Genomic DNA, 25,716 nt, shown 5'->3' on the forward strand with positions numbered 1-25,716 from the left:
CTGACTGCTACCTTTGCCAGTCTGCCACCCACCACCTGCCTGCAACCCCTACCCCTATCTCTGCCAGACTGCCACCCCTACTCCTGCCAGGCTGCTACCCCTATCTCTGCCAGACTGCCACCCCTACTCCTGCCAGGCTGCTACCCCTGCCAGGCTGCTAACCCTACCTCTGCCAGGCTGCCACCCCTACCTCTTCCAGGCTGCCACCCCTACCCCTGCCAGGCTGCTACCCCTGCCAGTCTGCCACCCCTATCCCTGCCAGGCTGCCACCCCTACCCCTGCTAGCCTGCCCTCCTACCAGGCTGCCACCTCTACTCCTGCCAGACTGCCCTTCTACTCCTGCCAGGCTGTCACCCCTATCAGACTGCTACCCCATGCCAGGCTGCCACCTACCTCTGCCAGGCTGCCACCTCTGCCAGACTGCCACCCAACCCCTGCCAGGCTGCCACCCCTACCCCTGCCAGGCTGCCCCCTACCTCTGCCAGGCTGTCAACCCTACCCCTGCCAGACTGCCACCTCTGCCAGGCTGCCACTCCTACCCCTGCCAGGCTGCCACCCCTACCCCTGCCAGGCTGCCACCCCTACCCCTGCCAGGCTGCCACCCCTACTTCTGTTAGGCTGCCACCCCAACCACTGCCAGGCTGCCAGCCCTACCACTGCCACCCCTACCTCTGCCAGGCTGCCACCCCTACCCCTTCCAGGCTGCCACCCGTACCCCTGCCAGGCTGCCACCCCTACTTCTGTTAGGCTGCCACCCCTACCTCTGCCAGGCTGCCAGCCCTACCACTGCCACCCCTACCTCTACCAGGCTGCCACCCGTACCCCTGCCAGGCTGCCACTCCTACCCCTGCCAGGCTGCCACCCCTACCCCTGCCAGGCTGCTACCCCTGCTAGGCTGCCACCCGTACCGCTGCCAGGCTGCCAGCCCTACCACTGCCACCCCTACCTCTGCCAGGCTGCCACCCCTACCCCTGCCAGGCTGCCACCCCTACTTCTGTTAGGCTGCCACCCCTACCTCTGCCAGGCTGCCAGCCCTACCACTGCCACCCCTACCTCTGCCAGGCTGCTACCCCTGCCAGGCTGCAACCCCTACCCCTGCCAGGCTGTCACCCCTACCCCTGCCAGGCTGTCACCCCTACCCCTGCCAGGCTGCAACCCCTACCTCTGCTAGGCTGCTACCCCTACCTCTGCCAGACTGTCACCCCAACCACTGCCAGGCTGCCACCCCTACCCCTGCCAGGCTGCCACCCCTACCCCTGCCAGGCTGCCACCCCTACTTCTGCCAGGCTGCAACCCCTACCCCTGGTTCCGGTCACTGGCTGTCAGGATAGCTATCAGGGCTATGGGTGTTACACAAACCCCGAAACTCTCACAAAACCCTCTGTATATAATTTGTATATTTCACCCGTTCCGGGTCCAGAAATGGCAGATAGTGGGAACGTATTATTTCATATGGCTGCTGTTTCTTGTCATTAGTGCAGCTGTGCAGCCAGCAGCTGTTAGTTGTGGGATAAAGTAATCATCCTCGGCAGTAAAACTCTCTAACTATAAATTGAATCCCAGTAATAATTAACTACTTTATTTGGACTGAAATAAAAATATTGACCAGTAATTTGGGCCTCATAAATATTTTATTTGTTTATTATTAAAATGTGTTTCAGCACAATGTAGGACATTATCAGAATTCCGTCCGTCGCGGGGCCTTTGCTGGGTGACCAAGTCCGAGGGTAATAATCACTTAATAAGAGCAGGCGAGCGCGCCAAACATTCCACTGAACTACGCTGACAGGGGGGAGGGGCTGATGTGTGTCTGAGAGACAACCCCCTCTAAACCCCGCCCCCTCCCAGCTTGTGCTCCGAGAGACACAACCGATTACCCCATGACCCCGCCCCCAAGTTCAGGAGGAGGAGCAGAGAAATGGAACAGTGATTGGTGGAGATTCCCTAGAATAGGATTTGGTCCCAACACCAGAAGTCCTCATTTGCAGAAATTGTTTCATGATGTTAGATAAATCTTCTGTAAAATATATGGTCAGGGGCTCAGACACCAGCCACTTCTTGCTCCACTTCCTGTCTGTGCTATAGGCTACAGTCTACAGTTCAACCTGAGACCCGCCCCCTTGTAGTGAGAACAGCAGAATGATGCAATCCAGGTAGCTGGAGCTCCACCCCCTGAAACCAAGCTCTGCCCCTATACTCATCTTCTTCCACTAATGTGCTTGCAACGCTTATGCTAGGTACACACCATACAATTTTCTGGCAGATTTACCTGCTAGATCGATTATTTCAAACATGTCCGATCTGAATTTCGATCGATCCTTCAATAGTTTTTTTAATCATGTTTTTTTCTATTTTTTTTATCGATTTTCATAGAACTGAACAAAAAAAAACATTTTAAAAAAATTTGAAAAATCGATTGAAATTCAGATCACACATGTTGGAAATAATCGATCTGGCAGGTAAATCTGCCAGAAAATTGTATGGTGTGTAGCATTACAGCTCATGCCTGCTCTGGATTATTGACTGTTGAGGCGGTGATCCGATTCCGGGGTCAGGAAAACAGCTCGGAATATTCCAGCACTAAAGGTGCCACATTTTCCAGACGACCGACTGTCCAATCCAATCTTAGCGATCAATCTGAAACGATCGTTCAGGCCCAGCCACAGAGCGGAAAATGCTAAGCAATCCGATCACAAAAGAATCGTTCTGAATTTCAGATCGACAGAATGATGGAACGATTGTGGACGTTCAGCACCATTAATGCTGCCCGATTAATTGTATGGTTGATCGTTTGGAAGATTGTACTGTTAATGGGCACCTTAAGATAGAGGTACTGATGTTGGCTCCCACATTCGGGTATATGGATAGTTGTGCTATCTTGTGCCATTGAGGTGCAGGTCCTCGTCTTGTTCAGCATTCAGGGCTGGTGCACACCGAGCGGGTTTTCCTGCGTTTTTACAGCCGCTTGCGGGTGCGGATCTGCTTGGGTAATGTATCTCAATGGGCTGGTGCACACCAGAGCGGGAGGCGTTTTGCAGAAACGCATACTCCCGGGGTGAGGCATTTTTTTTTATTGTGGATGCGTTTCTGCCTCAATGTTAAGTATAGAAAAAACGCAAACCGCTCTGAAAAACGCCTGTTCAGAGCGGTTTTGCAGGTGTTTTTGTTACAGAAGCTGTTCAGTAACAGCTTTACTGTAACAATATATGAAATCTGCTTCACCAAAAACGCTTCACAAAACCGCAAAATGCTAGCTGAAACGCTACAGAAAAATAAGAAAAAGCGTTTCAAAATCTGCTAGCATTTTGCGGATCTGCTAGCGTTTTTTGGTGTGCACCAGGCCTGAGTTCTGCATGCAGCTCTCTATCTGATCACTAGTGCTGGATCTGGACCCTCCAGAGCTGCAGGCCGGGATTTTAAGCTGCAGATTCCATATTTGCCCCAAGAAAGGTGACATTTGTGCAATAGACTGTGTATAGAGACGACCGCCTGGCACTGGGGCTCCTAGGAAAGTCATAGTAGTATAATGTTAGTTTTCTGTGAGTTAGTTGTTATTTGCGCTGGATATAAATGGCCCTTTCGTTTGCGGATTGAACGATTGCGTGGATGATGTCACCGTGAGGAAGGGCATCGCATCCTGTGCAGAGGAATTCTCCTCTAGGTAAGGCGCCAGCGTTTGGCCGAGACTTCGCACAGATCCCAAATTTTAGTTATTAAGCTGCAAACAGGAAGTGCTTTTTTTCCGAAAATGTGTATGTAGGATATTCAAAACAGGGGTTGCCGTGGAAACGCCACAATATTTGCTTAAAGTGACACGAGGTCCCTGGGTAGCGGCGGCCGGTGACACGTTTGGCTCCACGTTTGACCGGATCTGGGATGGATCTGAATTGGACTCTTTGTTATTTCACAATTAGCGTCTTTGCCTTCGCATTTTCTGCCGCATCCGTGAATTCAGGAAGGGGGATAAGGAGTGAGGCCGATACTCGTCTGTCAGAATACAGAATCATTCTATGGGTTTAATCTATAGCTGAAGACGAAACCATAAAACAGTCACAGCAGAGAAGCAGCAGTGAGACGGATTATAAACTGGCATAGATATTATACACTGAAGTCCTGCTTATCAGGTGTGTCAGTCGTTGTCCGCTGTCCCCGGACCCTTCTCTGTCACCCCAGCAGAATCAGAAGCCCTCAGGGCCCTTCTTCACAAAAAAAAAAAAAAAAAACGCAATGGCAAACGCGTGATGTAATTGCGCTTCTTTGTATTTTCCACTTCTTCGATCCGCTGGGCGTATTACACGACTGCGGGAGAAAAAATCCAGCTGGAAAGTGTTTTGTATTGTTAAATTGTGAAATAATCGCATAGCGATGCAATTGCCGTGTGATTTTTCCTGCGCACAAAAAAATGTAGCAGCCATGACGACTGTGATCAGGGAACATCAAGTTGAAGGGCAACTGAAGTAAGAAGAATATGGAGGCTGCCATATTTATTTCCTTATAAACAATACCAGTTGCCTGGCAACCCTGCTGGTCTATTTTGCTGCAGTCGTGACCGTATAACATCAGAAACAAGCATGCAGCTAATCTGTCAGATCTGACAATAATGTCAGACACACCTGATCTGCTGCATGCTTGTTCAGGGGCTATGGCTAAAAGTATTAGAGGCAGAGGATCAGCAGGAGAGCCAGGTAACTGGTATTGCTAAGAAGGAAATAAATATGGCAACCTCCATATACCTCTCACTACAGGTGTCCTTTAAAAATGCATTACACTTACAGAAATGTTCGCCATGGAGACCATGCGTTTTTAGGTACCCAGCGTTTTGTGATCCCGCAAGCGATCGGAATCTGATTGCAAAACACTGATAGGGGAAAAGTCGGCAGTGACATCCTTGTCCGCTGTCTCCGGGCAGCCATGTTCAGTAGTCGCTGAATGTTCGCGATACTCAACGCGGGAGCTGACTTATAACGAAGGTGTCATAAATGATGCCTTTCATTTTTGTGACAAGTGACATTTCATTAGTGACATTTCCTGGTGGTGACCCCACATCACCCACAGGCTGTAAATATTCTCCCTACTTTGAGCTCTTGAATTAGTTTGTATTTCCTGGGTTATGTTTTTAAGCTTTCCCTGAAGTTGGTTTTATCCCAGAGGAAGACCCCCATCCTCCGTGTGACCATCCCAGGGGGTCAGAGCTGACATATCACTGGTTTCCCCCTCATCCTGGGTCTGTTTTCTTCATCTAATGCTGCAGAGGGGACCTGCGGGTCTCACTTCTCTCTCTTCTGTTCCAGCACATTGTTTACACTGTGATTTGGCTGAATTGTGAGTTTGAAGTGGTGGAAAGCGCCTGTAATGAGGACCTCTGCCTGTTTCAGGAACTTCTCCAGGTCGAGGCTGATTAGTAAATGTAGACTTTGGTGTCAAGATATAAAACTGGAAAATATGATTATCCTCTGCATAAAATGACACATCCTAATCTTCTTGTAATGAGCTGATAATGGAATAAGCACAAATTAACCAAAGTCGCGCTGTAAGCTGCTAATATTCGGAAAATGTTTCAGAAAACGCTGTAAAGTCACAAAGATTTCATATTTTACAAAGTTAAAGAGAACCTGACGTGAGAGGGATATGGAGGCTGACCTATTTGTTTCCTTTTAAATAATGCAGATTGACTGGCTGTCCTGCTGATCCTGTGTCTCTAATACTTTTAGCCACAGCCCCTGAACAAGCATGCAGCAGATGATTCAGACACTACTGCAGCCAGAGATATCAGCAGGACTGCCAGGCAACTGGTATTGTTTAATAGGAAATACATATGGCAGCTTCCGTATACCTCTCACTTCAGGTGTCCAGGACAGTTGGTGAAAAATAAACGCCTGTGCAATGTAATCCTCTCTGTTACTGCTTCAGAGATCAGCGTGGAGGGGTTAATCACTCACCCGCTCCCCCATAATACGTTAATGTCAGTAACTCCGCCCTCCTCCATCTGCAAGACCACCACTGGCGCTTTTCAAAAGTTTTCTGAAGTTCTGTGGCCCAGCTTGTCGGACACCAATTAGTCCACGGCTGCCGATCTGGAGGCGGGCCGAGGCGATACAGGTGGGAGTGGCCACAGCTTTGGGAAACTTTTGGTGAGGAGGCGGCGGAGTTTCTGGCATGAATTACGGGGCGAGTGATTACCCTACCACCGGCCGATCCTTCCAGCAATAATAGAAAGTGTTAGGGCCTATTTCCACTGTGCCATGGCCGTTCTAGGGCCGCACACAATTTTGGATTCTTCATCTGGAATCGTGTGGAAACGGCCAGGATTCCCGGCTAGTGGAAAGAGTTCCTTTCATATCAGGCTCTCTGTTTTTCATCACAGATCCTCTTTAACAAACAGGAAAGATGAAACTTAAATCAGCATTTGGTGTAACCTCCCAGCACCTTCAGAACAGCCCCATTTGCTTCAGGTACCTTTTAGATTAATTTATCAGCACTGAGAAGACCATTAATCCTGAACAAATCCCCAACTCACTGTGCAGAAATGCAGCCACAAGCTCATGAAACCCCCGCCATGCTTCACTGTTGGCTGCAGACGCTCAGCATTGTGCTGCCCCCAGGCCTTTATATACACCAGACAGCCTGAAACAGCTGGGCACAACATAGGCGTGTGGTTCTGTAACGTGAATGGCTATATGTTTGCTGTAAACCAGACGTTCTGTAGGTATGTCTGGCACACAAGAGCATGAAGTTAAGGCAATTATTATATAACTCTGGTCATTTGGACCCCTGACTTGGAGGACCACTAAAGGGAAGGGGGGAGGAGAAGGGGGTGTGACCTGAGGTTGTCCTCATCAGAGTTGTGCAGGGATGGTATGGAAGCCTGGCAGCCACTCTTCTGGTATTATGGAATGAGGGTGAGGATTTGTCGCTCCTTCATCTCCTCTGGTTTTCGTGGTCCCCAGACTTTGTAGTCTCCCTACAACCACCACAGCCCAGGTCCACACCTCCTCAGGTCCACCAGTCCCCAGGGAAGGCCAGCTGAAGGCTGGATGGTGGACCTCACTGGAGGAACATGTCAATGATAGGAGTAATTCTCGGGATTGAAACCTCACTACTTTTTCTGTGTTTTATTTTAGTGATAGTGTCAGAGCTTTTTGTGACCTCCGTGTCGTTTCTGTGTTTATTAGAGACCAGTTGAAGGCGCTTCGTACCGATAGGGGAGCCGAAGACGTGGAAGAGTCGCCAGCAGGAGGGAATGGACGTCTTCCCTGCTAGATTACATCTTCGAGGTAAGGCGATTCGCTGATTGCTCTGAACATGTATCCGCTGTGCGTGTGTGGATATAAACGATATGTTTACAGACTGTATACACAATCTGCATGGATTCTTACTTGTTTTATTTCTATGTTATGCTGTAAATTATTGGCATTAATCAGATAGTTATATTGTGATTGTGTGCGACCCAACTTGTAGATCAGGTCTTCCTTAATATGTGCTGTCCTTCCTTTTCCTGGTATGCCCCTCCTACTTCCTGTGATGCTGCACCTGCTTCCTGTCCTGCCCCTCCAACTTCCTGTGATGCCGCAGCTGCTTCCTGTCATGCACTTCCTATAATGCCCTTTCTTGTTTCCTGTTATGCCCTTTCCTGCTACCTGTCCTGCCCCTCCAGCTTCCTGTCCTGCCCCTCCTGCTTCCTGTGATGTCCTCCTGCTTCTTGTCATGCACTTCCTATAATGCCTTTTCTTGCTTCCTGTAATGCCCTTTCCTGCTTCCTGTCCTGCCCCTTCAGCTTCCTGTCCTGCCCCTCCTTCTTCCTGTGATGCCCCTCCTTCTCCCTGTGATGCCCTCCCTCTTCCTGTGATACCCTGCCTCTTCCTGACCTGCGCCTCCTGCTTCCTGTTCTGCCCCTTCAGCTTCCTGACATGCCCCTCCAGCTTCCTGTGATGCCCTCCCTCTTCCTGACCTGCCCCTCCTGCTTCCTGTCCGGCCCCTCCTGCTTCCTGTCCTGCTCCCCCAGCTTCCTGGGCACAGACAGACGCAGGAAGTGAAGTTCAGAGAGCACTGATCAGACCTGAGTATAGATCGCCAATGCACAGTCCTAGAAACTTTGCCTGGAAATCCTCAGATTGTACCTATAGTTTGCTGACAGTATGGGGGTTGCTGTAATGTTTCAGCACAGTTTGGAGGCAGCAGAAATCTGGGGCGTAGTTTAAGGCGAGGATTTGTCAGTTTGGCAGGAATTGAGTAGCTAGGAGTGTATAAGTTCAGTAGTTTTTCTTTCTCTAGATCAGGGGTGTCAAACTCAAATAAAAAAGTGGGCCGAAATTAAACACAGGGACTTATCCGCGGGCCAACCTCAATGTCTACTGGCCACCTTATAAAGTTCCATGGTGTCTTATTGCCCCCCCCCCCCCTCCAACTCCTATACAGTTCCCTGGTGTCTAGTGGTCCTCCCTTCACTATTCAATTCCCTGGTGTCTAGTGACCCCATCCTCCCCTATACCGTTCCCTGGTGTCTAGTGGCCCACACCCTCCCCTATACAGTTCCCTGGTGTCTAGTGGCCCCCACCCTCCCCTATACAGTTCCCTGGTGTCTAGTGGTCCTCCCTCTTCTATACAGTTCCCTGGTGTCTAGTGGTCCTCCCTCCCCTATACAGTTACCTGGTGTCTAGTGGTCCTCCCTCCCCTATACAGTTCCTTGGTGTCTAGTGGTCCTCCCTCCCCTATACAGTTCCCTGGTGTTTAGTGCTTTCCCCCTACCTCCCCCATATAGCTTCCCTGTTGGTCTAGAGTGGTCCAAACATAATGCAAAGTGGGGAAACCCCTTGAGGGCCAATTTTAATGGCTCTGAGGGCCAGATTTGACCCGCGGGCCGGAGTTTGACATGTATGCTCTAGATAGATGATTTGTACTTATCAGCAGGTCATCATTCTGGACATGTGACCCCCATACTAATAATGACATCACTGCATACTACATACATGTCTGAGTGCTAGAATATGAAGCCTTCTGTATGTCGGTAGTTCTGGCGCTGTGAGGATATCGGATGGTATCGTTACATTCAGCGTTGTAAGTTGATAGAAGTTGTAATTGTTGTTTTGAATGCTGGTAATTATTGTGTGTACAGTCACCGTATATGTCTTGTATTTTCAGTCAGCAGCATTTGTTCAGATCATAAACTGATAAGAGAATTTGGGGTTTACCCTTTTGAATCCAGTCATTGCTGCATGCTGCGTTCCTGCGTTGTAACATTTAGCACTTATTCGTTGCTGCGTTCCTGCGTTGTAACATTTAGCACTTATTCGTTGCTGCGTTCCTGCGTTTCCTGCGTTGTAACGTTTAGCACTTATTCATTGCTGCGTTCCTGCGTTTCCTGCGTTGTAACGTTTAGCACTTATTCGTTGCTGCGTTCCTGTGTTTACTGCGTTGTAACGTTTAGCACTTATTCGTTGCTGCATACGTGCGTTTCCTGCGTTGTAACGTTTAGCACTTATTCATTGCTGCGTTCCTGCGTTTCCTGCGTTGTAACGTTTAGCACTTATTCATTGCTGCGTTCCTGCGTTTCCTGCGTTGTAACGTTTAGCACTTATTCGTTGCTGCGTTCCTGCGTTTCCTGCGTTGTAACATTTAGCACTTATTCATTGCTGCATTCCTGCGTTTCCTGCGTTGTAACGTTTAGCACTTATTCATTGCTGCGTTCCTGCGTTTCCTGCGTTGTAACGTTTAGCACTTATTCGTTGCTGCGTTCCTGCGTTACTGCGTTGTAGCACTTATTCGTTGCTGCGTTCCTGCCTTTACTGCGTTGTAACGTTTAGCACTTATTCGTTGCTGCGTTCCTGCGTTACTGCGTTGTAGCGTTTAGCACTTATTCGTTGCTGCGTTCCTGCGTTTACTGTGTTGTAACGTTTAGCACTTATTCGTTGCTGCGTACCTGCGTTACTGCGTTGTAGCACTTATTCGTTGCTGCGTTCCTGTGTTTACTGCGTTGTAACGTTTAGCACTTATTCGTTGCTGCGTTCCTGTGTTTCCTGCGTTGTAACGTTTATCACTTATTCGTTGCTGCGTTCCTGCGTTTCCTGCGTTGTAACGTTTAGCACTTATTCATTGCTGCGTTCCTGCGTTTACTGCGTTGTAACGTTTAGCACTTATTCGTTGCTGCGTTCCTGCCTTTACTGCGTTGTAACGTTTAGCACTTATTCGTTGCTGCGTTCCTGCGTTTCCTGCGTTGTAACGTTTAGCACTTATTCGTTGCTGCGTTCCTGTGTTTCCTGCGTTGTAACGTTTAGCACTTATTCGTTGCTGCGTACCTGCGTTACTGCGTTGTAGCACTTATTCGTTGCTGCGTTCCTGTGTTTCCTGCGTTGTAACGTTTAGCACTTATTCGTTGCTGCGTACCTGCGTTACTGCGTTGTAGCACTTATTCGTTGCTGCGTTCCTGTGTTTCCTGCGTTGTAACGTTTAGCACTTATTCGTTGCTGCGTTCCTGTGTTTACTGCGTTGTAACGTTTAGCACTTATTCGTTGCTGCGTTCCTGCGTTTCCTGCGTTGTAACGTTTAGCACTTATTCGTTGCTGCGTTCCTGCGTTTACTGCGTTGTAGCACTTATTCGTTGCTGCATATGTGCCTTTACCGCGGCTTACAGTTTAGTAGTTAGTCATGCGTTTATGTTGCATTCTTACTACAGAAAGCGTTTTTTGGGGAAACAGGCCTCTGATGCGCTTAGCTTGCATTGTGTATTGTCTTTACGTTCTGTTTTCTCATCTTGTCCTTACAACACCTTCTCAATATCTGACAAGTAAGCACATTCTATAAATAACATGAGAAAGTCGGACCAGCCTTTAGTGAATTAGGGCATCTTATTCGCAGGGACTTTGTTTGCCCGCTCCGTGCTGGAAAGATAGGATATAAATAAGGTAAGGAAGGGAGAAGGTGAGTGATGCACGAAAGTGCGGCAATATTGCTGTGCGTTGCGTCTGTGCGAAACATTACCGCATTTATGTGCATCAACCACAAGGTGAGGGAACTTGTGAGATAAGGTCAGTTCACCTAAGGTTCTTACAAAAACATATACCGTATATATATATATAACTCAATGAGTAAATAAAAAAATTCAAAAAAATCAGGGAAGAAAAGTGATGGAGAAGAAAACTTGTGGTTGGGGTCAGGAACAACTTATGGTCTACCATGTGCTGACATTTTTTTGTTTGTTTTATCTTTCAAACTTATTTTATTGTGGCATTCATGTTACATATTAATCATATACATCAAGTCCAATAAACTACTGGCCAACATTTTAAAGTGAGAGATGTGCTGCATCTTTCTGTCCTTGGGGTTGAAAACCTGATTTGGTTGTAAGTATAAAAACATCTCCTGAGAAAGGATAAGCGAGTCAGGCCGATATTCTCTCCATCTCCTCTTCTGCACAGGTGATTTCTGTCTCCTCTTTCTCTGGGCGGAGGGGACACTAATTGTACAATATAGAGGAGGGCAGCGGATGACACATAGGAGAGAAATCTGCCCTCTTTTCCCTGAGAGGACCACGAAGTTGCTGTTTTTGCTGATCAGGTGGTCCATTCTGCACAGGGACCGCAGTGTATTCAGCATGCTGTCTTATGGTACAGGGAGCGCACTGTATTCAGCATGCTGTCTTATGACACAGGGACCGCAATGTATTTAGCGTGCTGTTTTATGGTACATGGACTGCAATGTATTCAGCATGCTGTCTTATGATACAGGGACCGCAGTGTATTCAGCATGCTGTCTTATGACACAGGGACCGCAGTGTATTCAGCATGCTGTCTTATGGTACAGGGACCGCAGTGTATTCAGCATGCTGTCTTATGGTACAGGGACCGCAGTGTATTCAGCATGCTGTCTTATGATACAGGGACCGCAGTGTATTCAGCATGCTGTCTTATGATACAGGGACCGCAATGTTTTCAGCGTGCTGTCTTATGGTACAGGCACCGCAATGTATTCAGCATGCTGTCTTATGATACAGGGACTGCAGTGTATTCAGCATGGTGTCTTATGACACAGGGACCGCAGTGTATTCAGCGTGCTGTCTTATGGTACAGGGACCGCAATGTATTCAGCATGCTGTCTTATGATACAGGGACTGCAGTGTATTCAGCATGGTGTCTTATGACACAGGGACCGTAGTGTATTGAGCAACTATCTGCACTATGATCTGCATGCGACTATCTGCCCTGTGATCTGCGTGCGACTATCTGCCCTGTGATCTGCGTGCAACTATCTGCCCTGTGATCTGCATGCGACTATCTGCCCTGTGACCTGCCTGCCATTATCTGCCCTGTGATCTGCGTGCAACTATCTGCCCTGATGAACACAATCTGCTTCACGTCGGGCCCCAGCAAGACACGCTGCTCTCCTTTAAGTACAGATGTGCTCAGCAACCATTGCAGTCATTAAAAATGGATTCATCCAATATGACCTTTGGGTTTGAAGTGGGGGATCTCGGGGGTCAGTTTAATGAGGCCCCCGCTGGGACTCCCCTTGCTTTTATTGGGAGGTTAAGGAGACAAGACAGCAGCGTGGCTGGGAGGATAATACACCCCATCCCACCCTGCAGCTGTCAGACACTAATCTGCTTTTATACCAGAAATTACAGCGAGACCATGAATTATGAATGAAAGACACCAGTCTGAGGGGAAGGCCTGGCAATCGATAGCCGTGAATCTTGGTAGTGGCCGGTCCAGCTGCGTTCGCCGGTCGCTCCGGCCACCGTGCCGTTTGCCAGTCTGAGCGGAAGGCCTGACAATCGATTGCTGTGAATCTTGGTAGTGGCCGGTCCAGCTGCGTTTGCTGGTCGCTCCGGCCATCGTGCCATTTGCCAGTCTGAGCGGAAGGCCTGACAATCGATTGCTGTGAATCTTGGTAGTGGCCGGTCCAACTGCGTTTGCTGGTCGCTCTGGCCATCGTGCCATTTGCCAGTCTGAAAGGAAGGCCGGAAAATCAATAGCCGTAAATCTTGGGGGTGGCAAGTCCAGCTGTTTCTCCTGCGATCGCCTGATGCTCAGGCCATTGGCCAGTCACTTCAGCCACCGTTCCATTTGCCAGTCTGAGAAGAAGGCCTCGGAGTCGATACCCGTGAATCTTGGTCAGTCCAGTTGTGTCTCCTGCAATCAATGTCACTTCGACCACCGTGCCGTTTGCCAGTTTGAGTCATTAGACTATGGTAGGGACATTAGAATATGGTAGGGATATTACACTATGGTAGGTATGTTGGACCGAGGTAGGGATATTACACTATGGTTGGGACATTAGGTTATGGCAGGCACATTGGACTGTGTTAGAGATATTAAATTATGGTAGGTACATTTGACTATGGTTGGCACATGAGATTATGGTAGGGACATTGGACTATGGTTGGGACATTAGTGGTACATTAGACTACGGTAGGTGTATTACATTATGGATTATGGTAGGAATAATAACCTGTGGTAGAGTAGTTAGATTAAGGTAGGAATACAGGTAAGTTGCAGACAGCCACGTACGTCATTAGTCAGCCAGGCTTGCGGTGGGAAGTTTCCGGTGCGGTCCTGGCTTTGCGGCGGAAGTTTCTGGTGTGGTCCTGGCTTGCGGTGGAGTTTCCGGCGTGGTCTTGGCTTGCAGTGGGAGTTTCTGGCCTGGTCATGGCTTGAGGTGGAGTTTCCGGCGTGGTCTTGGCTAGCGGTGGAGTTTCCGGCGTGGTCTTGGCTAGCGGTGGGAGGTTCCGGCGTGGTCTTGGCTAGCGGTGGGAGGTTCCGGCGTGGTCCTGGCTGGCAGTGGAGTTCCCGGCGTGGTCCTAGCTTGCAGTGGGGTTTCTGGTGTGGTCCTGGCTTGCGGTGGAGTTCCCAGCCTGGTCCTAGCTTGCGATGGGAGTTTCCCGGCCTGATCCTGGCTTGCGATGGGAGTTTCCAGCCTGGTCCTGGCTTGCGGTGGGAGTTTCCGGCCTGGTCCTGGCATGCGGTGGAGTTTGTCAGCGTGGTCCTGGCTGGCGGTGGGAGTTTCCGGCGTGGTCCTGGCTTGCGGTGGGAGTTTCTGGCGCGGTCCTGGCTTGCGGTGGGAGTTTCCGGCGCGGTCCTGGCTTGCGGTTGGAGTTTCCGGCACGGTCCTGGCTTGCGGTGGGAGTTTCCGGCCTGGTCCTGGCTTGCGGAGGGAAGTTGGAGCTTGTCAGGGATAGGGGTTGAGATGTCACATCCATCTGCTGCAGACCTGACGATCAGCTCATCCATATTGCTAACATATTGGCCACCATATGGCCGGGTTATCTCTCCAGGAACGCTTGGGAGAGCAGCCCTCCAGAAGTGGCTGGCAGGAGCGTGAAGGGCAGGTTGAGCAGAGCTCAGAGGCCTTGCACTGATCCGGGCTGCTCTCGCCGTGTTAGCCGGAGGCTCTGTATTCCGTACGACTCGCGTATTCCTGGCTTGCGCTGGATCAGTGACCTTCATGTGTAAATGGAACGGACAGTTGTAAGTTCATCCTTCAGGGCGATGTCAGCTGTGTGATCGCAGGTCGCCCGCAGCCGCGTACAGATCACCAAGACACAATGCCAGCCAGGGAAACCTGTGGCATGCCCGCTGCCACTACAACTCCCAGCATGCTCTCCATACAACAATATAAAAATGTGTTTAACCTCACAGGCTACAATGTCAACTACATGGAAGTAACGTTATTCTCTTCAGCTATAGATTTACACTTTTATTAATTCTCAGATCGATTTTGAGCTGAGATCGGTTGCTGACAGTCAGTAGGCTGTATCTTTTATGCCCAATCCAATCTTTCCCTCGATTGGACATAGCAACTGAAGTGAAAATTGTATGGTGTGTGTCGGACTTATCAGGTCTTCTACATTATAACTAATAAAGGTTGGAAATATCTCACTCTGCATGTAAGGAGTCCATCTGATATATTCGTTTCACCGTTTAAAAGTTGAATTACTAAAATAAATGGACTTTTGCACAATATTCTAATTTTTGGAGTTTCACCTGTTGGGTCCGGTTGTACTTGATCTTGGAACAATTAAGTTAATACATAGTTAATTATATTAATTTATCTATGGTTTATTATCAAGTGACTTTAAAGCTTAATATATTTTTTAGAAAAAATTAAGACAAATATTTTTGTTGATGGGGCATTTAAAGTGGACTTGAACTCAGAACTTCCTCGCTGTTCTGAAAGATAAGCAGCAGCATAATAACCTTTAATGGAAAACATTTCTTTGTTACAGCTCATTCAAATCCTGCAATAAATCTGCAGTGTGTCTACTTCCTGCTCTCATGGAAGCAGACATAGGGTTAACATCCTGTGTTTACAAGTTAGCTGTTCTGCCATGGCAGCTAGCTGACACAGCTTAGAGATCACATTACACTGATGAGTGATTATTAGGCACAGATGAGGTGGAATTAGACAGGCTAAACTCTCTAAATACATACAGGGAGCATTCTCTCTGTTTTCCTTCTGCCCTGTGTAAGAGTTCAGGTCCCCTGTTAGGGGGATAATTCCTAAAGGCTATAATAATATTGAGGCACCTGCCCTGTTCCACAGATCTGGCCGTGATATTGACGCTATTCACGGACCTGCTAAGACTTTGGCTGAGCCGTAATTATATAACGCAGATACACAGAACAACATTCCAGCCTGTTTTGTCCTTAATATTATGATCTATTCCGTATATTAAGAGTCTCAGTAAATTAATCATTGTGTTATCTTTAATTAAAAAAAGAACAAGTTGGACTAGTTAGTCGGTGCAGCTTATAATTCCCGAAGTTTCCATTATATCTGTTTATGTAAATGTTCAGCTCATCCCATGCAAAAACACCGCGCCGGCCCCGTTTATTGCGTGCCGACGATTGTGCGCTTTCAGCAATTTAAATGTTGGAAATCTCTCCAGTTGGGGTTTGTCATTAAGCTGCGTTTACTGCCTGGGCTGGGCCAGATTCATCTTTCTGCAACTAATAATTACTTTTCAACGTGAATAATAAATAATATGTCACTCCTTCGCACTTGGCATGGCGAGGAGAGATCTGTACTGCCCGTCACCTGCCCACGGCAACGGCACAGGGGAGGAGCTGATACGTATTCATCAGATATCAACACATTCTGTACGTTCTAATGTAAAGGAGCTTAAAGAGGCACTGTAGTGACATATAGCAGAGTGCAGTACAGAGGCCCTGTAGTGACATATAGCAGAATGCAGTAAAGAGGCCCTGTAGTGACATATAGTAGAATGCAGTAAAGAGGCACTGTAGTGACATATAGCAGAATGCAGTAAAGAGGCCCTGTAGTGACATATAGCAGAATGCAGTAAAGAGGCCCTGTAGTGACGTATAGCAGAATGCAGTAAAGAGGCCCTGTAGTGACATATAACAGAATGCAGTAAAGAGGCCCTGTAGTGACATATAGCAGAATGCAGTAAAGAGGCCCTGTAGTGACATATAGCAGAATGCAGTAAAGAAGCCCTGTAGTGACATATAGCAGAATGCAGTAAAGAGGCCCTGTAGTGACATATAGCAGAGTGCAGTAACGAGGCCCTGTAGTGACATATAGCAGAATGCAGTAAAGAGGCCCTGTAGGGACATATAGCAGAATGCAGTAAAGAGGCCCTGTAGTGACATATAACAGAATGCAGTAACGAGGCCCTGTAGTGACATATAGCAGAATGCAGTAACGAGGCCCTGTAGTGACATATAGCAGAATGCAGTAACGAGGCCCTGTAGTGACATATAGCAGAGTGCAGTAAAGAGGCCCTGTAGTGACATATAGCAGAATGCAGTAAAGTGGCCCTGTAGTGACATATAGCAGAATGCAGTAAAGAAGCCCTGTAGTGACATATAACAGAATGCAGTAAAGAGGCCCTGTAGTGACATATAGTAGAATGCAGTAAAGAGGCCCTGTAGTGACATACAGCAGAATGCAGTAATGAGACCCTGTAGTGACATATAGCAGAATGCAGTAAAGAGGCCCTGTAGTGACATATAGCAGAATGCAGTAAAGAGGCCCTGTAGTGACATATAACAGAATGCAGTAAAGCGGCCCTGTAGTGACATATAGCAGAATGCAGTAAAGAGGCCCTGTAGTGACCTATAGCAGAATGCAGTAAAGAGGCCCTGTAGTGACCTATAGCAGAGTGCAGTAAAGAGGCCCTGTAGTGACATATAGCAGAATGCAGTAAAAAGGCCCTGTAGTGACATATAGCAGAATGCAGTAAAGAGGCCCTGTAGTGACATATAGCAGAATGCAGTAAAGAGGCCCTGTAGTGACGTATAGCAGAATGCAGTAAAGAGGCCCTGTAGTGACATGTAGCAGAATGCAGTAAAGAGGCCCTGTAGTGACATATTGCAGAATGCAGTAAAGAGGTCCTGTAGTGAGATATATTTCAGAATGCAGTAAAGAGGCCCTGTAGTGACATATAGCAGAATGCAGTAAAGAGGCCCTGTAGTGACATATAGCAGAATGCAGTAAAGAGGCCCTGTAGTGACATATAGTAGAATGCAGTAAAGAGACCCTGTAGTGACATATACAGAATGCAGTAAAGAGGCCCTGTAGTGACGTATAGCAGAAGGCAGTAAAGAGGCCCTGTAGTGACATAAAGCAGAATGCAGTAAATTATTCAGGATACCCACTTTTATGGTAATTAACACTTCCTGTATCTATATATTGCTGTATAATGGTAAGTAGCCCCGCCCTTAGCTTAGGCTGTTTAGTTATGCAGAATTATTCTCCCTGTGTATCATGTTACCATTCGTAGATGAGGGTTCATTAAACATACGATGAGCTACAGTTGTCCATATGGGGCCAGTACAGCCAGGAGCGCAGAAGGAGCACATACACTGCATATGTCTGTACAGTACAAATACAACCTGCAGAAGATCAGGAGAACTCGTCACGGTTTTATAGATGCAGAATCCATCCATTTATAAGTTAACAGAGTCAGAAAACCTCGCTACTGAAGAGCGGGCAGGAGGCTCCTCGCTACTGAAGAGCGGGCAGGAGGCTCCTCGAAAGTTCCAAAACACAAAAGGAGGAGAGCCCTGCCCTTGTGAGCTTACAATCCAATGCTAGGTACACACAATGCAATTTTCTGAAAGATTTACTGTCAGATCCATTATTTCCAACATGTCCGATTTGATTTCCAATTGATTTTCCATAGAAGTAAATGGACAATTGATCGGAAAATAGATCAGAAATCAGATCGGACGTTGGAAATAATCGATCTGACGGTAAATCTGTGTACCTGGCATAAAGGAATAGGGAGGAATCTATAGGAATGGAGATTAATAATTTACTTTGGATTTTGATATATAATATAAAAATTGTGGTTTTTTTTATATGCTTTTAATGTTTTAAACTACTTATAACATTGTATACAATACTGTGTAACATTTAAAAATAAAAATATGCAATGAAAAAGCAGCATTGTATATTTTGTGCATGAAGACAATGTTGTTTGTATCTCTGAGACATTGTAATTCAAGTCGTTTGTAAGCAGGGACAGTCTGATGATATAAAGACCTGGAGGGGTTAATCTGGTTGGGGGCTTCTGGGGGTATCTCCGTTTTCTGTCCCCAGCCTCGGAAGTCAGACTGACCGCATGTCTTCTCAGGCCGATCGGCTTTAGTTAATTAGTAATCTGACAAGAGCTGGCCGGGGGGATTATGGCTGCTTATCCAAACGGCAGCAAAGTGCGCAGTGATGTATCGCGTTCTGCCTGCGGGGGCTGCCCTGGGCATTGGGGGACACGGCAGCAGGAAGGGTGGCACAGATACCCCACTCTTGGGCAGCTGTGTAGCGGGCCCTGGTGCAGAGGATGGCTGTTTCCTGCTGGGCGGGGAGACTCTCGCCAGAAGGACTCTCGCTATCTGCAGGCCGTACGAGGCAGAGGTGGCAGAGGACAATCCTGATGTCACTTCCTGAATCTCCCGATTCTTAATTCTGCATCACCAGGCCAACACATGAAATAATCCGCTCGCAGGTTTTCATATGTTTAAATTTCTTTTTTTTTTTTTTTTTTGAAATATTATCTTTTTATTAAAGTTTTTCAAGGCAATTAGAAATTTACATTGACAAGAGTCAGATTACAAAGAACATAGGGAAAAAAAAAGAAAATATAAACTATACACATACCGTACACAAAAAAAGAAGAGAAAGGCAATTAATAACAAGTATCAGCCCGTCAGAAATTGGTCCAGGTAGTATCAAGTAAAATGTATTTCATTTACTAAATCTGTCGGCTTCAGGCCAATCCGTTATTTCTTTCTTTATCATTTAAAGGGACAATATGGCAAAATAAAATTTTAAAATATGTGCAAACATAAACAAATAGGAAGTACATATTTTTTCTGGAGTAAAATGCGCCATAAATGACTTTTCTCCTATGTTGCTGTCACTTACAGTAGGTAGTAGAAATCTGACAGAAGTGACAGGTTTTGGACTAGTCCATCTCTTCATAGGGGATTCTCAGCAAGGCTTTTATTCTGTATAAAGATATTCTCTAAAAAGGATTTAAACAATGATGCCGGCCAGATCCCCTGCTCGCTACACAGTGTTTTGGAAGTTGGACAGAGCAACGGCCATTCACTAAGTGCTTTTGAAAATAAATAAATATCTGAGAATCCCCTATGAAGAGATGGACTAGTCCAAAACCTGTCACTTCTGTCAGATTTCTACTAACTACTGTAAGTGACAGCAACATAGGAGAAAAGTCATTTATGGCTCATTTTACTCTGGAAAAAAATGTACGTCTTATTTATATATGTCTGCACATATTTTTAATTATACAATTTGTCGCCGTAGTGCCCTATTAATAATTTGATTGTGCAAAAAGAATGTCAGAAAACTCGCGTGGCGACTCTTCGGGAAGACAAACGACTTTTTCCTGACTGATGCTAATTGCAGCGCCTACCAATCGTTTTCCTCTATCATAAATCCATGTGTAGATTGTGACAGGTGAAGACGTTCTGTACATTACTGTCACTAGAATGTCACCAGTAAATCCAGCCGGATGAATCATGTTTATCCCGGTTTCTTGTACAGGAAGCTGTTTAGCGGTAATTATTCTGCTTCAAACTGAGGAGGGTTAAAATCTCTCTTGAGTTGTAACTGCTTTCTGTCCCCATACAAGGCTCCTCCCATTTCCTGCCCTGGGGGACCAGCTTCCTCTGTGACAGGAAATAAAAAACAGAGGTTCCAAACCTTCATTTGGCTGTCCTGACTTAAAGGACAACTAAAGTGAGAGGTACAGTATATGGAGGCTGCCATAGTTATTTCCTGTTAAACAATACCAGTTGCCTGGCAGCCCTGCTGATCTCCTTTGCTGCAGTAGTGTCTGAATCACACCAGAAACAAGCATGCAGCTAATCTTGTCAGAAACACCTGATCTGCTGCATGCTTGTTCAGGGTCTGTGGCTAAAAGCATTAGAGGCAGAGGATCAGCAGGGCTGCCAGGCAACTGGTATTGTTTAAAAGGAAATACATATGGCAGCCTCCATATACCTCTCACTTCAGGTGCCCTTTAATAATAAAGTTTAAAGTCTTGTAAGTTAAGTGTTTTAAGTCAAGAAACCAAGCTATTAAGCGACTGATGCTATTCTGCAATCAAAAATAGTGTGGTTGATCTGAAGTAAATCGACTAGTGGCCCACACACTGCATGCGAGATCATGGCAATTCTCCTTCACCAATCGAGCAGCAGGAAGCTTTGTTTCAGGATGATACCAGGAGATACAATCCACTGGCCATCTTAAAAGAAAAAGAATACTACTCTACAGGAATAGAGTCTGGAGAAGGCTTATTGGTTGGTTGGTTAAGTTAGCCAATAAATGATATCATCCTGAAAACTACCTGGATTATTTTAGATGGATTCCCTTTTGCCCCACACGTAATACTGCCAAGACTTAAAGATCCAGAGCTTCCTGCCAGGCACTCAGTTTTTACAGGTGTGGAAAACAAGTAACAGTTGTTCCAAGTCTGTGTAACCAAGGGGAACATAAAGAGTAATGCAATGCCAGCTTACCAGCAGCTGTGGGGACACATAGCCAGCTGGAGATTCTAAGGGAAATATTAATAACTGTTAAGCTTGGAGGTGTATTCTCCACAGTCAGCACACAACACATAAGCTGACGTGGAGGAGGTACACACACCAGCACAAGGAATCAGGATATCCCCAGTTTAGTGGAGGAGAGGACTGACTCCAATAGGAGATTGTGGTGCACAGAGCCGGTGCAGATCCGAACAGCCACAAACAACACTTTCGTAATAACGTCTCAGCGCAAAGTAGCGCTGAGCGCATAAACCAGGACTGAGGAGATCAGAACAAGTAGACAGAATGAACGCTTGCTAGCTAGCGGCTACTTAGCGACAGCAAGCGTCCAAAACCAGACAGACTGGAATGAGGCAGCCAATGCGTTGCGGCGATGGCGTGCCTCACAAAGACAGGACAGGATAGTCAGAAAATAGCAGGATCGAGATAGATGAACGTAACACAGATAAATATACAATAAGTATGATTTCCTAGCGTATTACAATTACAGCTATCAATGAAACTATTCGTAACGTCTGACTAACATATGTATATATCGGCAATGAACCGATATATGACATAAGCAGGAACGCTGACTAGGACTGGAGTAATACAGGGAACAGGACTCAGAAGGATTCGCTATCTCTTCGCAGAGATGAACGCAATCCACAAACGGGACCAGGAACAGGATAACTAGCTCAGCGTGCTGGAACGCTGACTAACGGAACACAGGATATAAACAGTTCGTGTACGTATATATCAGCGACACTGATGTATCAACGTAACACAAATACAAGGAAAATAACAAAATGCGCAAGTATGCGTATATATTGGCGATGAACCAATATATGACACAAGACAAGCAGAGTAACAACTTCTAGAACAAGAGCAGAACTAGGAGGACTCGCTGACCCCTTCGCAGGAGTCAGCGCAGTCTACACGGACTAGGAACGAGGTGGGGCACGAGCAGAGTAACAGACAGAATCTGAGACTATGGTAGCCCATCAAGCATTGCAGGAAGCAGTTCTTTATACTGAGGTCATCCAATGGGAGCAGACCTGCAGATTCCCACACAAGTGAATGATAATTAATCACAGGCTGATAGCAGGAAAAGGCAGACAATGATATGCAGCCTGCAGGAAAGGGACTGCCCCTCCACTGCAGCAGACAATGTTTGTTTACACAAGAGCATGTTAAACTGTCATTAATTTCAGAGTGACTGCAGATGGAATCAGCAACTAGTTTAAGTGCAAACCAAACTATGCAAGAAAATGCATGTAATGACATCAGAACTGCTTGGGTTACAATACCACTGCAGCCAGCAGTAAACGCTGCAGACATGATCATAACAATAACATTGAAGTGTACATGAGACAAAACGACCACAAGCATTCATACTTACCTGGGGCTTCCTCCGACCCCCTGTGTGCCTGTCCTGCGCCCCCCATCCATTACACCTCTGGAAACCCAGCCAAAGTCCCCAACTGGGCCTAGTGCATGTGCAGCCTCCTTGGTTGCACTCCCGTGGTCGGGAGCGTTCAGTACCTGCGCAGTCATAAGCCTTAACTAACTGCGCGGGCACAGAATGCTTCCCGGTGCTGGTCACTGCCATGCGGTTGCAGTAGTCCCTGCCTCCTGGGGATGATGTGTGGTTTGTGTGTTGGCAGTGTGCAGCGGCCGGTTGGCAGACGTATGAATAACTGAGACACTTGCGATGCCTGCTCTACCGCTCTCCGCGTATAACTTGTGCCTCCATATGAACTACCCCCCAAAACTTGCAGGAGCTTTAAAAGTTGTCTTCAACAAGTGCGCAGGAACGCCTGGCTCTTCCTTCCCTCCAGCGAGGAAGAGGTTAAGCTCCATAATGCTGATATTGGAGGTCATGGCACCTCTCTTTAGTGGTCCATCTCCGCAGATCGCTGTGCCAGCACTTAATAGCTTTTGTTGGCACATGACTGAGTGGGAGAGGAGAGCCGGGCGCTGGAATGAGATCATGCGCGCCCCCCCCCCCCCCCCCCCCCCCCCCATCCTCCGCCTCTACCAGTTGCCCAGATCGTCTCCTGGCCACATCATTAACGCGGGCATTTAGGTTTCATTAACGGCATCAGACCTGGATGGTATTAAAAGCACCGCCAATTATCAAACGCTTATTAATCCACAGAGCGGACCTCCAACAACCACAGCGCTGTTTACAGACGTCGCTCTCGTAGCAATCCCTGATTCCGGAGTCCTTACAGGACCGCCGATCGCCAGACATGCGACCATTAACTCCGTACGGTCATCGGCTTCAGGCGCAAAGGGGTTAATCCAGACGAGTGCATTATAGAGGCGCGTGAAATCTCGCCGTCGCAGAAATATGTTGATGGTGGCCGCCGAGGGCTCCCAAACCTATATTTAAAACCTGAGCCTGGGCCGTATTTTCCGGGATAACTGATTTGTATGGTAATTAGACATGTGAAAAGGTTCCTTCGTTACATTTAAAGCTCAGCGTAATTTAAAGTACTCTTGGCGCGACGTTATTTCATATAGAAAATTAACAAACACTTACTTACATCGGGAGGACGGAATCCAGCGGCGGTCCGAGAGGACGCCAGCGTTCTTTTGTCTTTTGCGTATTTTCTCGGTTACTACGCGTTAGACTCACTCACAGAAGAACACAACATACAGGCCGGACTGGAGGAAGAGGCAGTGTTCTTCTTCCGCAGAAACATCAAATTACAATAGCTGACGCGTTTCAAGTCCGTGGATATGGAGGCTGCCATATTTATTTCCTTTTAAACAATGCCGATTGCCTGGCTGTCCTGCTGATCCTCTGCCTCTATTACTCAGTCATAGCCCCTGAACAAGCATGCAGCAGATCGGGTGTTCTGAATGAAGTGTGGCTGGATTAGCCGCATGCTTGTTTCGGGTGTGGGATTCAGACACTACTGCAGCCTAGATTTTGGTAGGAAATAACTTAAAACACTTGCCCTTTTGTGGCACATTTTCAGCTAATCTCATTGCCAAAATGTGTGCCGTTCTGTGGTGTGAAGCAGAAAGTTGTTATAAATAAATTGGTGCATGTGTATAACTGTCGTGTACGGTTCAGCAGATCTCCCCTGCTGCACCTCTAACCACACCCCCACCATAGTGTAGTGGGGGTGTCTCAGCACCTTGTAGGGAAAGAAATATAGGAGACAAATACGGGAGCTAAATAGTGTAGTATATTAGTATGCAATTGAAAAAAGAAATTTCAATAAATTACTACTCACAAAAGGAGGTTGCAAGGGCAACCAACCGTAGGAAGCAGGTGGAGACCATAAACCCGACTCCACTCGGGGTAGTCCCAGCCGGGACCTGGATGTGGTCGCTCTCCTTGAAAAAGTAGGGACAGTTGTCCACTGTGGGGCACCCACAGGTGGTCTGTCACCACCCCTCAAACACAGATTGTTTGGGGGTATAGCTATGCACAATTGAGAGGCTCCCTTTGCCATATCGACTTGTTCATTTGGCACTTTTATTGGCCTGATGAAGCGGGCTTGGACCCGCGAAACGCGTTGCCTGTGCTAAATAAAAATCTTTTGTCATATACAAGGATTTCGTTATTGAGGTAAGCCACCTCATATTATTTCCTCGATTTTAAGCTGTTTTTAGATGCTTTTATTTCAACCAGGGCGCCTCTTTACCTTCAATTGTGCACACCCCCACCATAGCTGAGCTACACCTCTAACCACACCCCCACCATAGCTGAGCTGCACCTCTAACCACACCCCCACCATAGCTGAGCTACACCTCTAACCACACCCCCACCATAGCTGAGCTACACCTCTAACCACACCCCCACCATAGCTGAGCTGCACCTCTAACCACACCCCCACCATAGCTGAGCTACACCTCTAACCACACCCCCACCATAGCTGAGCTACACCTCTAACCACACCCCCACCATAGCTGAGCTACACCTCTAACCACACCCCCACCATAGCGCTGCTACACCTCTAACCACATCCCCACCATAGCGCTGCTACACCTCTAACCACGCCCCCACCATAGCCGTGCTACACCTCTAAACCACACCCCCACCATAGCACTGGTACACCTCTAACCACGCCCCCACTATAGCCCTGCTACACCTCTGACCACGCCCCCACCATAGCCCTGCTACACCTCTGACCACACCCCCACCATAGCCCTGCTACACCTCTGACCACGCCCCCACCATAGCCCTGCTACACCTCTGACCACGCCCCCACCATAGCCCTGCTACACCTCTGACCACGCCCCCACCATAGCCCTGCTACACCTCTGACCACGCCCCCACCATAGCCCTGCTACACCTCTGACCACGCCCCCACCATAGCCCTGCTACACCTCTGACCACACCCCCGCCATAGCCCTGCTACACCTCTGACCACGCCCCCACCATAGCCCTGCTACACCTCTGACCATGCCCCCACCATAGCCCTGCTACACCTCTGACCACGCCCCCGCCATAGCCCTGCTACACCTCTGACCACGCCCCTGCCATAGCCCTGGTCATGGATGCCACAAAAATTCACCAGCAAAAGACAGCGGCCCATAATGCATTTCACTTTTTCTCCTTAGTTTTATCCTGGGTGATAAGGTATTTACACACTTTGTCGTAAAATGCCCTTTAAACCACCAGCAAGCCAGAAAATACTGACAATAAACGTTTTCACCAACTTTTGGGTACTTTTCAATTGTAAAATGC

General features: G+C 47.5%; 1 protein-coding gene across 4 annotated transcripts in view; it reads left to right on the plus strand.

Annotated features, from left to right (window-relative positions):
- The window catches only part of CASZ1 (castor zinc finger 1), a 440,241-nt gene that overhangs the window by 110,649 nt on the left and 303,876 nt on the right, over positions 1-25,716 (plus strand). For all 4 annotated transcript variants that reach the window (XM_068238779.1, XM_068238777.1, XM_068238778.1 and 1 more), the window contains exon 2: positions 7,173-7,274. The gene's annotated coding sequence lies outside the window, so the exon portion shown is untranslated. The remainder of the gene's footprint in view (positions 1-7,172; positions 7,275-25,716) is intronic.

Source organism: Hyperolius riggenbachi, chromosome 6 (assembly GCF_040937935.1).
Source record: "Hyperolius riggenbachi isolate aHypRig1 chromosome 6, aHypRig1.pri, whole genome shotgun sequence".
In the NCBI taxonomy this organism is placed as follows: domain Eukaryota; kingdom Metazoa; phylum Chordata; class Amphibia; order Anura; family Hyperoliidae; genus Hyperolius; species Hyperolius riggenbachi.